Genomic DNA, 13758 nt, shown 5'->3' on the forward strand with positions numbered 1-13758 from the left:
ATGTGCCCACATCATTTTCTTTTTTAACTTTTTATGCTTTGCATCACTGTCGTCACTACAATACTTTGCATATTTTAAAATGTCGGTTTGCTCTGCCAGCAAAGCATGTGCTGCTCAATCATCTGACTAAATTTCTGACCTTAATCTATACATAAACCTATATACAAAATGCCCCATATCTTTATCACCAATATTTTCAAATCCACTATACTGGTTAAACACCTGCAGTAACCTTTCATAGTATGCATGCACTGACTCCTTTGGTTCTTGAGTTGTTCTATCTATTTTAACCCAATCTGTTTCTTTGGGGGAATTTTCCCTTTCAGAAAAGTAATCACTTGATTATATTTCTTCATCACATCTTCTGAAGGTGCACCTGTTTTTGAGTCTCGAGGATATTCTTCAGTTGGCCAATCAACTGTCATTTTACATTCTGTCCACTAATCAGTTAGTACCACTATGTCAAATAGGCCATCTAAATCTTTCAACAAAACCTTTGATACCTTTACAAATCTATCTACCTGCTTGTACCATTCAATTGGTTTTTCTCTCAATCTAGGGAAGTCATTCGTAAAGACAAAATATCCTGTCTACTCCACGGTAAATTAACATATCCACCACGAGGAACTTCTCTCATCGGACACATCCTTTCGACCTTTTCTATTTCTCTCAATGGAAATGCAGATTCTTCTTTTGTAGCGGCTTCATCCCTTTTTTTTGTTCATCTACTTTTCCATCGATCTACATCTCCCCTTTTCTTTAAAATGTGCATTAATTCTTTTATTTGCAATCTCCTTTCTGACGCATTCAAACTCTCCAAATCCTTCTCAGTTAATTCTGATCTATAAGGTTTCTGTAATAGTTTTGATTTCTCTACATCTATTCCAAATTCTAAAGCAGCTTCCACTATCTTCTCATGCAGATTCATTGTTCTCCATGTTATACTTTTACACAAAAACAATAATTCTTCATCTCGATATGAACCTAATCTGTCTGAACTTATTGTACCAATAATCATTTCCTCCAAATCCACTCTCAACTTACTTACATCTATAGTTTTTGATTGTATATAGTTTTTGATTCGGGTTTCTTTTTCTCTAATCCTTTTGTCCATTCTTCTAGATCTCCAGGTGAAAATCCAGTAGAATTTACTGTCATTGGGGTAACAGTTGTTACCTTCTTCCTTGTATCCATAGGTGTAATTCTTTTTGGGGCCTCAGTCACAGTCTCAAGATTTGGGAAATCTAATAATGAAACATTCAAATCACTTTCACTAGTTTGATCTTCTAACATCACTATCTCTTTTCTCACACCATTCTGTGTAACTGTCACATTTTGTGGTTTTGGTGTACCACGCTTGTCACCATACAATGGAATAACAGGACCAATAGTTACTGGTACTGTCAATGCTTTAGCATTCAAATCTAACTGATTTATTTTTTGAAGTATCTCTTCTTTTGTTTTATTCAATGCATCCCTTTCCTTTTCTTGTGATATTCCACATCTGTTGGTCATATAGAACTTGTGGAACCAATGGAGTTTCCATCATAGGGGCACTTGGAGTTGTATCTCTAGCACTTTCTTGATAAGGAGCTCTTTTGACTACAATATTTTCCAACAACTCATCCTCAGATTCATCACATCCTATCCCTGTCACACCTATGTGTTTTGTTTTTTCCTTACATTTACTCCCTTCTTGATCCTCAACCAATAATACTGGCTATGAACCCTCCATTACTACAGCCCTTCTCCATCTTTTCATTTGATTTCCTCGAGTGTCAATGGGTATCTTGGTAAAAATCCTCTATTTATTCTCCTGGCTCCTCTGTATTTCTCTCGTTCAAATGCCTCAACTTCCCATTCTTACATTAAATGTACCATGTTCAGGGAAAGCTAAAACACCATCATCTTTCGTATACTCTACCCAATTTATCAACCATACACACGTATGATATCCACTTTCCATCATCATATAGGAAGCAGGTGTGTTAGGAGGTGGCATAAGAATTCTCTCCCTAGTAACTATGCGCTTGTCCTACCTAAAGAAATTCTTGATCTTATTAATCAACGTCATTGTCTAGTTCCTGTGTTTGATCTAATTCAGTTGATAAAATCCAAAAACTCTTCTGTGTTTTCACGAAACCTGTTAGCTAACACTCGTCCAATGCCAGCACAACTCACACCAACAGTCCAATCAGGTGTCACTACATTTCTTTCCCACAACCAATACCAGCTCGGCTTTTGTCTACTGACCAAACAAGGCTTACAACACTCCCACTCGTCTGACCAATGCTAGCACCACTCTTTGTGACGTCAGTATTGCTCCTACTACTGACCCTCCCTTTACAATCTGCACTTTTCACATGCCCGCTGTTTCAACCAATTCCAGCACAGCTCTCTGTGACGTCAGTATGACTCCTGCTACTGACCCTCCCTTTACAAGGTAATACAATAAATGTATTTTCTTAACTTTTCTTTATAAATTTCTGTTAGTAACAACGTAAAAAACCACACTACTCTGTCTGCTCCGCTAAACCAAAGATAGTTTCTTCACTCGCTTCAAAGAGAACATTCTTCCTTTCACTACAAGTAAAAACCACTGTTCACCCTTCACTTAAGCTCGGGGAGGACCTGTTACTCCTTTAGGGATACTCCTTTTGGGTAAGGCCAAAGTTTCACAGGCGGTCCCTCTACTGTCATTCACACTCTACTCTTATACGATATAGTCCCTAATATACTTCAGTGCTTGCATGCAATTCACAGAAAATGCATCTTTAGTAGTGCTTAATTTATAAAAGAGTAAATGGAGAGAACCATTTTTTTCTTGGGAGCTTGCTGCCAGAGCTGCTGAATGCCAGGGTTGCCAAATACTAAAACTGCCTTGTATTGCTTTTGCTATCTGCATCCACCACTCAACACTTTCTGTCTCTCTTTCACTCATGGAAGTTCTTTTCCATCCCTTTTCTATCTCCGTTTGTCACAAATTTCTGCCTTTCTCATCCTTTCGCATTTCCCCCTTTTTTGCCTTCCCGTCTCTTGTACTGGGTCACTGATGATTAAACATAGTCTTATTCCCTCCAGTGAGTGCCAGTTACATGTATAAATTAAACACTGTTCTTTAATCACATGGATTTTTAATAATGCTTTGTATGTGACACTTCATAGTACACTTCCATCATTTAAATATTGCAAATGCTTTTAGCCAATAAATGAAATTCAATTTAATGACCATCGAAGGATGGCAGGCTGCCAGCGTTCCTACATGTGGTCTGCAATGCACTGCTAGTGCCAGGGGTGTGAGTCTAACTCACTGAGCATCCTGCCAGCAACTTATACAGTATCAACAGCAAACTATGGACTTAGCATCCTGGCCATTATAAAATTGGTTTGGCAGTTCTGTTGGTGGACCCTTCCTCTGCAAGACTCTGTGTCAGGAGTTTTCAGTATTCAAATATCACAAAGATTATTTTTATCACTTACATACGTTTCAGTTATACAGAATGCTTGATTATTTTATGTTGCATTAAAGCCATGATTTTACCAACAATCTTTCAACCTTTCCTTTTTCCCCATATTTCTGCTTGTCTCTTAGCTCTCTTCTCATATGTATTTTTTTGTATCTTTCTCTCTAATTTACAGTATCATTAATCTCAATATTGTGCTATAGGAGGGGGGCTTCTTTGCAAACCAGGACACCTTTACCCGGGGTTGTCACAATGAGTTCATAGGAGGCATTGTGCCCCAGGGCACATCCTTTACAGGTCCTGCGGCCCCTCTCCAAATGTATTTATAGCTTTTTAATTGTAAGTGCTCTGTCTCAGCATCTCAAGTATGAACCTACCGGTTTGTAAACTTCACACCTTCTACCACCCCCCGGGGGATAATCTCCCCTTCATCGAGCAATTAATGGAAATCATCTCTGTCAATGTTGATTCAACCATGTCCCAAATCTTCCTTGGTGATTTCAACCTTCACTGGTCTAACCCCAACGGCCTCACTGTATCTTGCCTTTAATCATTCTTAAATGATCAAGAACTGACTCAACACTGTGACCAACCAACTCATTAAAAGGAATAACTCTAGATCTCATCATTTCGAAAGGACAGACCATCTCCTTGGACACCATTACCCCGTGTGACTGGTCCGACCACCACTGCATTCTCTTTTATATTGATAGGGAGGTATCACTGGGGAATGCTCAACCATTGAAATCAAAGATATGGAAAAGGGATCTCAGATCAATACACTCTGATGAACTTGCTGGCCCATGTAAATCGGCCCTCACCTCCCAAGCTGACTTGGTTGAGGTGCAGGCACTCATGGACTCCTACAATTCGACCATCTCCAACATCATGGATGCCATTGCTCCAATTCAACAAAAAATGCCTCAACAAAAATATCCAAACCCTGGTACAATGACAACTTAAACATGGAACGCCCCAACCTTAGGGCAGTTGAACGTTCCTGGCGATCCAATCCCTCCTCGGACCATCTGAAACTCCTTAGAGAGGCTAGGAGCCTCTACAACAAACAAATTAAGATCGCTAAGGCTGACTACTTCAGATACCAACTGGATCAAGCGGAAAACCGCCCCAAGAAACTTTTCAAATTGGTCAAACAGCAATCAGTTATAGGTCCAAACCCCACTGACCCAGGTGCAAACCACCCTCTTGCGACAAGCATGCTGCTTTCTTCACTGAGAAAGCTAGACTCATCTCCATTGACCTGGCCTCTAAGAAGGCCCTACTACCTTCCCCTAGGGCCGTGTCTCCCCTTGACCTCTTAGAAAAGCGCAGATCTACCAGCCTGATCACCAAGAACAATGCATCATGGGGCACCTTTACCCCATTCAGTGAAAAAGACATCAAAAAGATCCTTCAGAATATCAACCCATCCAACCACTTTAGTGAATCATTGCCCCTGGCCATCTTAAAAAAATCAAGAATGTACTCATCCCCTCCTGGACAAGGATTGTAAACGCTTCTCTTTCACTAGACACGATCCCGGATTGCCAAAAAGCAGCCCAGGTATCTCCCATTCGAATGCAGACAAAGCTGATCTCAATAACTTCTGCCCTATCTCCAACATCCCCACCCTAGCAAAACTCATAGAAAAATGCGTACAATCTCAACTTTGTGCTCAGATAGAGAATTACCAACTCCTTGACCAGCATCAATCCGGCTTTCGAAAGGGGCACAGCACCGAATCGGTGCTCACTCACGTCATGGACAACATCTTAAAAATGTTTGACCAAAACGAATCCTCCCTCCTTATCCTCCTCAACCTTTCCTCCGCATTCAACACGGGTACTCATGACAACCTCCTTGCCATTTAAAAAAATAGGATGGGCTTCTCTGGTCAGGTGCTACAATGGTTCTCGTCCTTCTTTCACCACAGATCTCAAAGAGTCAAGGCAAACCACTCTCTCTCCCAGCCCTCTTCAGTTCTCATGGAGGTTTCCCAAGGGTCTGTCCTAACTCCTATCCTCTTAAACCTGTTCTTGGAACCTTTAGCTAACTCATTAAACTCCACTAACATTCTCTTCCATATGTATGCGAATGATACACAACTCTATTTGAAAATCTCTTCCCTGGAAAACGTCACCTCACTCAACACTACCCTAACATTTACCCAAAACTGGTTAATGGAGAACCATCTCCTGCTCAACACTTCCAAAATGGAATTCCTGTTCATCTCCCATCCAACCACATCCCCAAGCTAGACATGTGGCTGAGTCACCTCACTGCCTTCAACTGCACTCCTCTCATCATAGACTCAGCCAAATCGCTCGGAGTCACCATGAACTAGCACCTACATATAAAAAGTTATATCAGCAATGTACGTAAGGGAGCAAACCACTTTATGAGGACACTCAGAAATATCAAACCTTTCCTTCCACAACATGATTTCAAGCAGGTGGTCGAAGCACTTGTCTTGCCAAGGCTGGACTACGGCAGCGCTACCCTCTGTGGCCTTCCCAAATACACCCTGGCTCCACTAAGGGCATCACTGAACACAGCTGCTAGACTGGTTACAGGCACCAAACGAAATGAGCACATATCCCCAGTCCTAAAATCTCTTAAATGGTTGCCCTACGAAGCACGAATTCAGTTAAAGATTGCTGTTCTGGCGCACAAAGCCCTTCACTTCAATACTCCCAGGTACCTTGCACAAAAACTGGAGCTATCTTGTAGTGCAAGAGCCTCAGGAAGCGCCAATACTTTCCTCTTGAAACCACTCATCCTTAGCAAAAAGAGGACTTGTATATGAGCCTTCTCCGGCGCTGCCCCAAAGATATGGAACTCTCTTCCACCGGAAGTAAGCAGAATCTCCTCAACGACGGCATTGAAATTGGAAGCCAAAAGATTCCTTATGAATAAATTCTTACCCTAATTGGGCTAGGCTCATCTGCTCGAAGACACTGTTTTCCTATGTCCATTGTACCATCTTTTATTACTGCTCCTCGTTACCGCTTACTGTGACCCCCCTTCATTGCCCGTTCATAGAATGTCCTTCCTTCCATTCCATTCTATTGTTAAGCACTCTGATATCCCTCGAGATCTTGTTCGCACTATATAAAACTTTATAAATAAATAAAAATAAATAAATAAATAAATGATATATAATACCTACAGCCCTGCGTGGCTTTTAGGTATTATGACAACAAACGAGTAACCTTCTGCAGTGTGATTTCCTTACCACACTCTTCTAAATTCCGTTCCCAGGATTGCCAGGTATCTCTGCACCTGTACTTTCAGACAACATAGAACACAACACTAACTCTTGATAGTAAACATATAGTTAATATTCAGAAATCATTATTCAATAATCAATAATCACCAAACTAATCAATAATACCCATCGCTCTGCTACCAGAAAAACTGATCCAGTGGAAAGCCTGGGACGAACACCTCATAAACAACTGAAAAATTAAATGGGCCCATATTAAAAATCTGATCTCCTGGCTGTTTTGCTGGGGGTCAAGTCTATAGTTCATTTGATCTTGATTAGTTAACTCACTAGAAATTCAATTTACTGCTGATAAATCTTCACAGATCAACACTATTCCTTTTGTCGATGAACCATTAGTTGAGTAGTTGATGGTGATATGAACAAATGAACTAACTAAACTTACAGATCTGAATGAAATAAGCAACAAACTCTGGGTAAGATTAAATACGTTATCTAAATCTCAGTCTTTAAATGAACGCTCATTAATGTCAGTGCAAACACCATCCAAATTTCATGGGAGAGAAAATTCATTTAAAAATGTACATTCAATTCACAGACACATTCAACAAATCAATGCATTAATAGTGGACAGATAAAGAGACAGAAGGCATAATAAATCCTACATTTGCAAAAAAGTATGCAAATTTGAGACAGATTAATAACTACCCAAAGGTGGTTATAGAAACCCAACTCTCGGGCCAAAAAGGGCTGGTGGTGGTCTCCTGATTAAGACTCAGGAGACAAAGGCTATAGGACAGGCTCAGGACAGGGTAACACTTACTAAATTTCTCTATAGACCTGAAGCACCAGGACGCATCCCTCACTTGCACTCTCTCCCTCCTCAATATTATTCCGGAATCTTTGATCTAATCAAGTATCTTTCAGAGGTGAATATTCCCAGTCTGTTCTCACTTTCCTCAGCAACAGTAGTTCTTGCCTCTCTCGCTTCCTCTCGTGCTTGCCTTGCCTCGCTTGCGTGCATGCCAACTCTTAAAAATGAAGTCACTCTAGTTATAGTCTTCATTTTTGCATGTCCCACCCTCAAAAGTTACAAATCTTGATAAAATACGAACTCTGATTGGACCGGGACAGGGGAGTTATCATCACCTCACGCTGACATGTTTAATTTTTAAAAACTTTTGTCTAACAAAACCCATCCCCTTTAGCTCATTTAATATTCTGTCTCATTTCCGTTCATATGTATTTTATGTTTCTACTTAAAATACATTCCATTCAGTTCTACAGTCGAGAATAATTTTCACATGGCGGGTGTCCTTGGCTCTTGCCAGCCTGTCAGTGTCTCGGTCATCAGGTCACATCACTATTACACTGCGCATGTCTAGCTTGCATCCATTTTCAACACCATCTTTTCTTTTGTGTGTCACATAAGGCCCAAACGTACACTGTTAACAAAGGAATCATAAGCAAATGTTGATTCCTCAAATAAGTGATTTTCACTGTTCACCACCCACTTCTACTCTATCCCATGTTATTTTCTTCTTTGTTAAGCAAAAAGCATCAGCAGCGACAGTTCTATTTAAATTCAGGCACGCATATGCCAGGCCCGCAGTACCTCAATACCCAATGTTAGTCTTTTCTGCGCATGTGTGAGAGTTTTCCCTCTCAAAACGGGTTAGTCATGTTACTAGCTACGTAGTTCTAATTCGCACATGCGCAAAAGCGTTTCCAGTTTAAAGCGGGTTTTAGTTGCATTGTATTCTATTTTCATAAGTTAAGCATGTGTAAAGCTCTTATTCCCAAATGTAAATGTTGTGCGTGCATTTTTATTTTGTTTTCTGTACGATTCCTAATAATTAATACTGTTCATGAGCGATTGCTCCAAGCAAGTTTTGTTTTCTTGAATCCTTGCTCCATCACTATTATCGGGTTAACTTTGTAGATAATAAGGCAAGAGTGGAGCCTTTGGCATGTGTAGGTTTAGAGTTCTGCTGCACAAGCATTTCCGGAAAGAAGTAAAGCAATCTGGTTGACAGCCAAATCAGCTTAGATGCCTCAGTGGAACTTGAAGTCACATAGAAAGATCAATCTATCACTTTGTGAGTATTTGTCATTTACAAAGTTGATAGATTTCTCAGTGCAGGTGGAGCTGTCAACTGGTGGGTGGTAAAGGGTGTGCATCATTATGATTCTCACATCCTGAGATTCGGAGCAAATCACCGAATCGCCACGTGGTGAAGCAGTTAAAAAAATGAAACATGCATGTAACGTTGTTTCATGTGTCCCCTTAATGTATCATGATGCCTTAATAATAAAAATAAAAAAATGAATGTAAGTCAACTGGAGATCATGTTAAGAATTCCAATACCTTCAGATTGAGTTTACGCTAGAGGGGAAAGAAGTGCAAGGGGAAAGGGAAAATTAAATAGTACCCTTATTATAGCATGAGCAGCAGACGGGTACTAATTAAGTTTCATTAATAATACTTTGCCATGCTCCACTGAAGGAATGGAACAGACGCAATGGCCTGTGATGCTCAATTAAAAGGCCAAAAAAAGAGTGAAGCTGGAGCAAACCAATGGAAAGTATGCGTGGGCTCAAAGCCCTTTTCTGAATACAACACCCCTCGCAGCAACCCCCCTAGGCGAGACCTAAAAATGCAACAACATGAGCAGGAGATAGAGTATGGGCAGATGAAAGCAAAAACAAAATGAGAAAAGTGGGAAAAAGTAAATGTTTTGGATTTTCCATAGTAAAATATTTAATAAAGCTTCATTAATATTTACTGTATAGAAGTGGCTTTGGCAGCAGCAGCAGTGCAAGTGGGCAAAATTAGGTTATTGCTTGAGGGGGTGAAAACCCTACTGAAGCAACAAACACAATCCTGGTTAGCATGATCCACATAAGTCAGCAAATTAACCTTTGCTTAACTCTCTAGTGGGTTAGCACAAAAGCATTCAGGCGTAACTCAGAAGCGATGTGTAAAGCATTTATGCAGCACAAAACCAGTAATAAAGTGAGAACACAGCACAAGAAAAATCCATCACTAATTTAGAAAAGAGAGTACATTATAATAAACAATTTGAGACCAAATCAACAAACTGCTAATCAGTAGAACCAGAGACATACAATTTTAAAGAGTTAAGTAATTAGAGCACCTAAAAACATAAAGCACCACTCACGGTCATTTGGCCTTGCTAGACCAGACGAAGTTCAGGCAGACTGCGATGGAGCATGGGCCAAGTACAGGGACCAGGTTAGTGTTACTGAAAAGTTCCCAAAGAGTTCAGTTTGTGGTGAAGGATGCTGCAAGGAGCAAGAAGAGCATTGCGGACAGTCGTCGCTGTAGCATGAAGATCCAGTCGTGCATCACAGATGGTAATTTCTGGAGATTCCCATTGTTGGTCACTGCGAGCCATTTTTGCTGTACCTCGAAGTGCAAATCTCAAGTTGTCATTCATCACTGACAGTTGCTAAATCGTCAAGAGTCGAATTCACTGGAGCTTCCCATTGGCTATCATTCTGGGCAGCAGAGTCTTGTTGTGAACACGCCCCTTTGAGAACTCAAAGAGGCCAAAATTTCAGGGTTTCACATTTTTTTTACAGGAAGATCTGAACTGATACCAGTCAAGGGTCCAGGGCCTGGATCAGGGACTCACTCTAGCAGAGGCCAGCAGAGCTCAGACAGGTCCAGTTGTAAGGTACAAAGTTACAGGTTACCGCAGGTCAGCTGGGTTGTTGCAGGGAGGCATCTGGAGCTTATTGTGTACCTGTATCTCAAAACAGGAGGTCTTCCAGATGGCCGTTGGTGTGTTTCAGGATAGCCTGGGATGAAGAGAGCAGGCCCAGCCATCCTTTGTCAGAGAGTAGGGCAGGCCTCAAGCAGCAGAGCAATCCTCTGGCAGTAGGTAGTCCTTTTGTAGTGTCCACAGGTCCAGCGATGTACTGAAGAGTTTGTCTGAGGTTCCAATATTTTATACCTGGTGTCGGCTCTGAAGAGGGAGATACCTCTATACATCTCCCCACATCTGATTCTGGAATTTCCTTCCTTTCCCTGTCCAGACTTCATGGGTTTAGGAAGACAACAGCCTGGTGTCATTTTTTTTAAGCGTGTTCTGGAGGGAGCACCTTCGAAATATAACTGGGCCAGGGAACAGCTCTGTCCCTCCCATCCTGACAAGATGCCTCATCCTGATGACACCTAGTCCTCCTTTGTCTCAATAGATGGGAGGAATATACACTTGCGATTGCCAAATGCACCCAATCATGCGACCCAGTATAAAGTCTGCAGGCAATAAATGGTTGAGATACTAAAATGCAAATTTCTAAGAGAGGTATTTTCAGAATTGTATTTTAAAATCTGACTTTACCATTAAATAGGATTTTAGCTTACCATACTTTAGAGACAAATTATGAAATTTCTACCTGTGAGCAAACAAATGTTATCAATTTAAATTTTAATCAGGTAACCCAATTTTATTCTAGGAGAGCGGTAGGCCTCACTGTAGTGAACAACACATTAGGGAGATTTTCACTATCGGGACTCGTAAAACAAAAACATACATGTCCTACTTTTTAAATACAATTCACCCTGCCCTATGGGCTGTTTAGGAACTTTCCTAGGGGTGACTTATGCATTGAAAGGAAGATTTAGGCCTGGCAAATGAGCATCAGCCAGGTCTGGCTCCAGAAGTGCCAGGATGCATAGCCCAGTTAATCCACAGTCAGTCAAATACAGCCATCTTCTTGCTTTTCTCAAAACTCTATTCTATATTTTATCCATTAGTATTCCATTTATTAATTGGGTTTTATCTGCTATATTGTGCTATGAGGAACAGTGAATTGCAGTGTGTTAGAGGAAGGCCATTTTGCACCTGTTAATAGTAAGAGAAAATGTGTGAACATAAATGAAATACCAATGGATAAAATATCGAATTAAGTTTGACCACTCTGTGTAGATGGCTAATCAGGTACATCCCCAGGTACTTTAGACACGCGGACCACCAAGCGAAGGGTCACCCCCCAGTGATGCTACAGAGTTCACCGGCATCATTGACATGGCCTCACATTTTTACCAGTGTATGCAGTACCCCAAGAAGTTGGAAAAATACTCTATCTCTTGAATGAGGGTGGATATCAAGTCCCAAGAGTGGAGATGACTACCAAAATATTGTCCGTAAACGAGAAAGCCTTCCTCTCACCCACTGTCATGGCTATCCCCTCAATATGGGGCACATTATGAATCTTAGCCGCTCGTGCCTCAGGTGCCAGCAAGAATAACAACGGAGAGAATGGACAGATCACTGACACTGCAGAAACTATATAAAGCCACCAAACCTCGCCTCCCCAGGCCCATAGTCTCCATCACCCAGAACAGGTACGGCCACTCCACCCAATCAAATGCATTCTGAGTGCTGAGAGATATAAGGACCTTCTTATCATTATCCTGCTGCACCTGCCAAAGCAGATGGCAGAGCATCCTCAGGTGATTCACCAAAGTACTGGCCCAACTCAAGAAGGGTGCATCAGGAGTGTGATATAAGTCTGGAGTCTACTGGCCAAGACCTTTGCCCCAGTCTTCATTTCTGCATTGATGAGGGATATTGGGTGATAGTTGGTGCACCTATTGGGCCCCAACCTCGTTTGAGTATCATGGACATACGTGTCCTATTGAATTCTAGCAGGAGGCCAGCAGCAGCAAAGATCTTTCTTAACAACCTGTTCAACAGTGGCACTATCAGGGGTTAGGTGATTTTATAAAATTCAACCGGTAGACCATCGTCTCCCAGGGCCTTCATGGTAGCCTTCCCATCGATGGGATGAGAAATGTCCTAATTGCCGAAATCAACAGGGCCAATTCCGATTTCGGCTGGAAGGGCTCCAAATGATGGTCAGAGCCCTTCCGACCGAATCGGAACGTGTCGGCCGGATTCCTTTCCGACCAAGCCATTCCGATGGGCTCAGGCGGAAAGGAATCCAACTTGGATTTTCGGATAGCTGACGACAGGCTTGTGGAGCCCGTCAGCAATCCGGAAATCCCTCAGTACTCCCCCGGCCACCTCTTTACGACCGAGGGAGTACGATGGCAGTTTTTCACTGCCTTTTCGTGTCGGTCTTTTTGGCATGAAAAGGCAGTCAGAAACTGTCTTTGGGGGCCCCCAGTAGGGCCCCCATGGGTGTGAGGCTGCCGAATGGTGGCCTGGGGGCACCAAGGTGCCCCTCTGTGGATCCCTGCACCCGGTGGCAGGCACCTTGGGGTGCCGGCCACCGGGTGCAGGGATGAACTGCACCCCTGCTTTTCTCAATGCAAGCATGCTTTCCACTCGGAATGCATGATGCATTGTGAAGTATACGAGTGCGACCAAACCCTGTTCGGTCGCATCGTACTTGCAGGGCCATAACCGACGACAGCAGGTCAGTCGGTTATGGCTCCTGACTGAAGTCGGACGGACCTGACTTCATCCGACATAGGAATCGGCCCCTAAGTATTTGTGCCTGGTCTCGGGACAGCGCTGGCACAGCAAGGCCAATAATAAATGCCAGTCCCACGGGAGCTGGGCCATGCGCCGCCTGGGAGTGAAGGGTCTCATAATAGTTGGTGAACTCCCAAAAGGATGCCAAGGAATGTTCGTAGGGAGCATATTATGGTGTCCTGATCGCAGGTATCTAAGAGCGTGGTTGTGCCTGCTTCAGTTGTGCAGCGAAAAAGGAGGGCTTTTTCCCACCCATTCATAATGCCACTGCGAAAGAGTGGTGACTTCGCCTGCAATGTGGTGTGGGTATTCAGATCATATTTGACCCCGAACAGCTCCTTGAGGGTTGGCACCAAGTTGTACACCTGAGTCAGGCATGAGTAAGGTCAGGCAGCCAACGCCGCTGCTTCTCACAGTAGAGCTTAAAGTCACTGAAGTCGCTCTTCATGTTGCCTTTCAATAAGTCCTTGCTGTCCATCAATAACATTCGTGCAGAGGAGACGGACCCAGCATTGTCCTCCAAATACTGGCCGAGGTACTGCCTCAGCCTGCGTTTGTCCTCAGAGGCCTCATATCGACCACGCTGTGTTCAAGT

Source organism: Triturus cristatus, chromosome 2_2 (genome assembly GCF_964204655.1).
Source record: "Triturus cristatus chromosome 2_2, aTriCri1.1, whole genome shotgun sequence".
Classification (NCBI taxonomy): domain Eukaryota; kingdom Metazoa; phylum Chordata; class Amphibia; order Caudata; family Salamandridae; genus Triturus; species Triturus cristatus.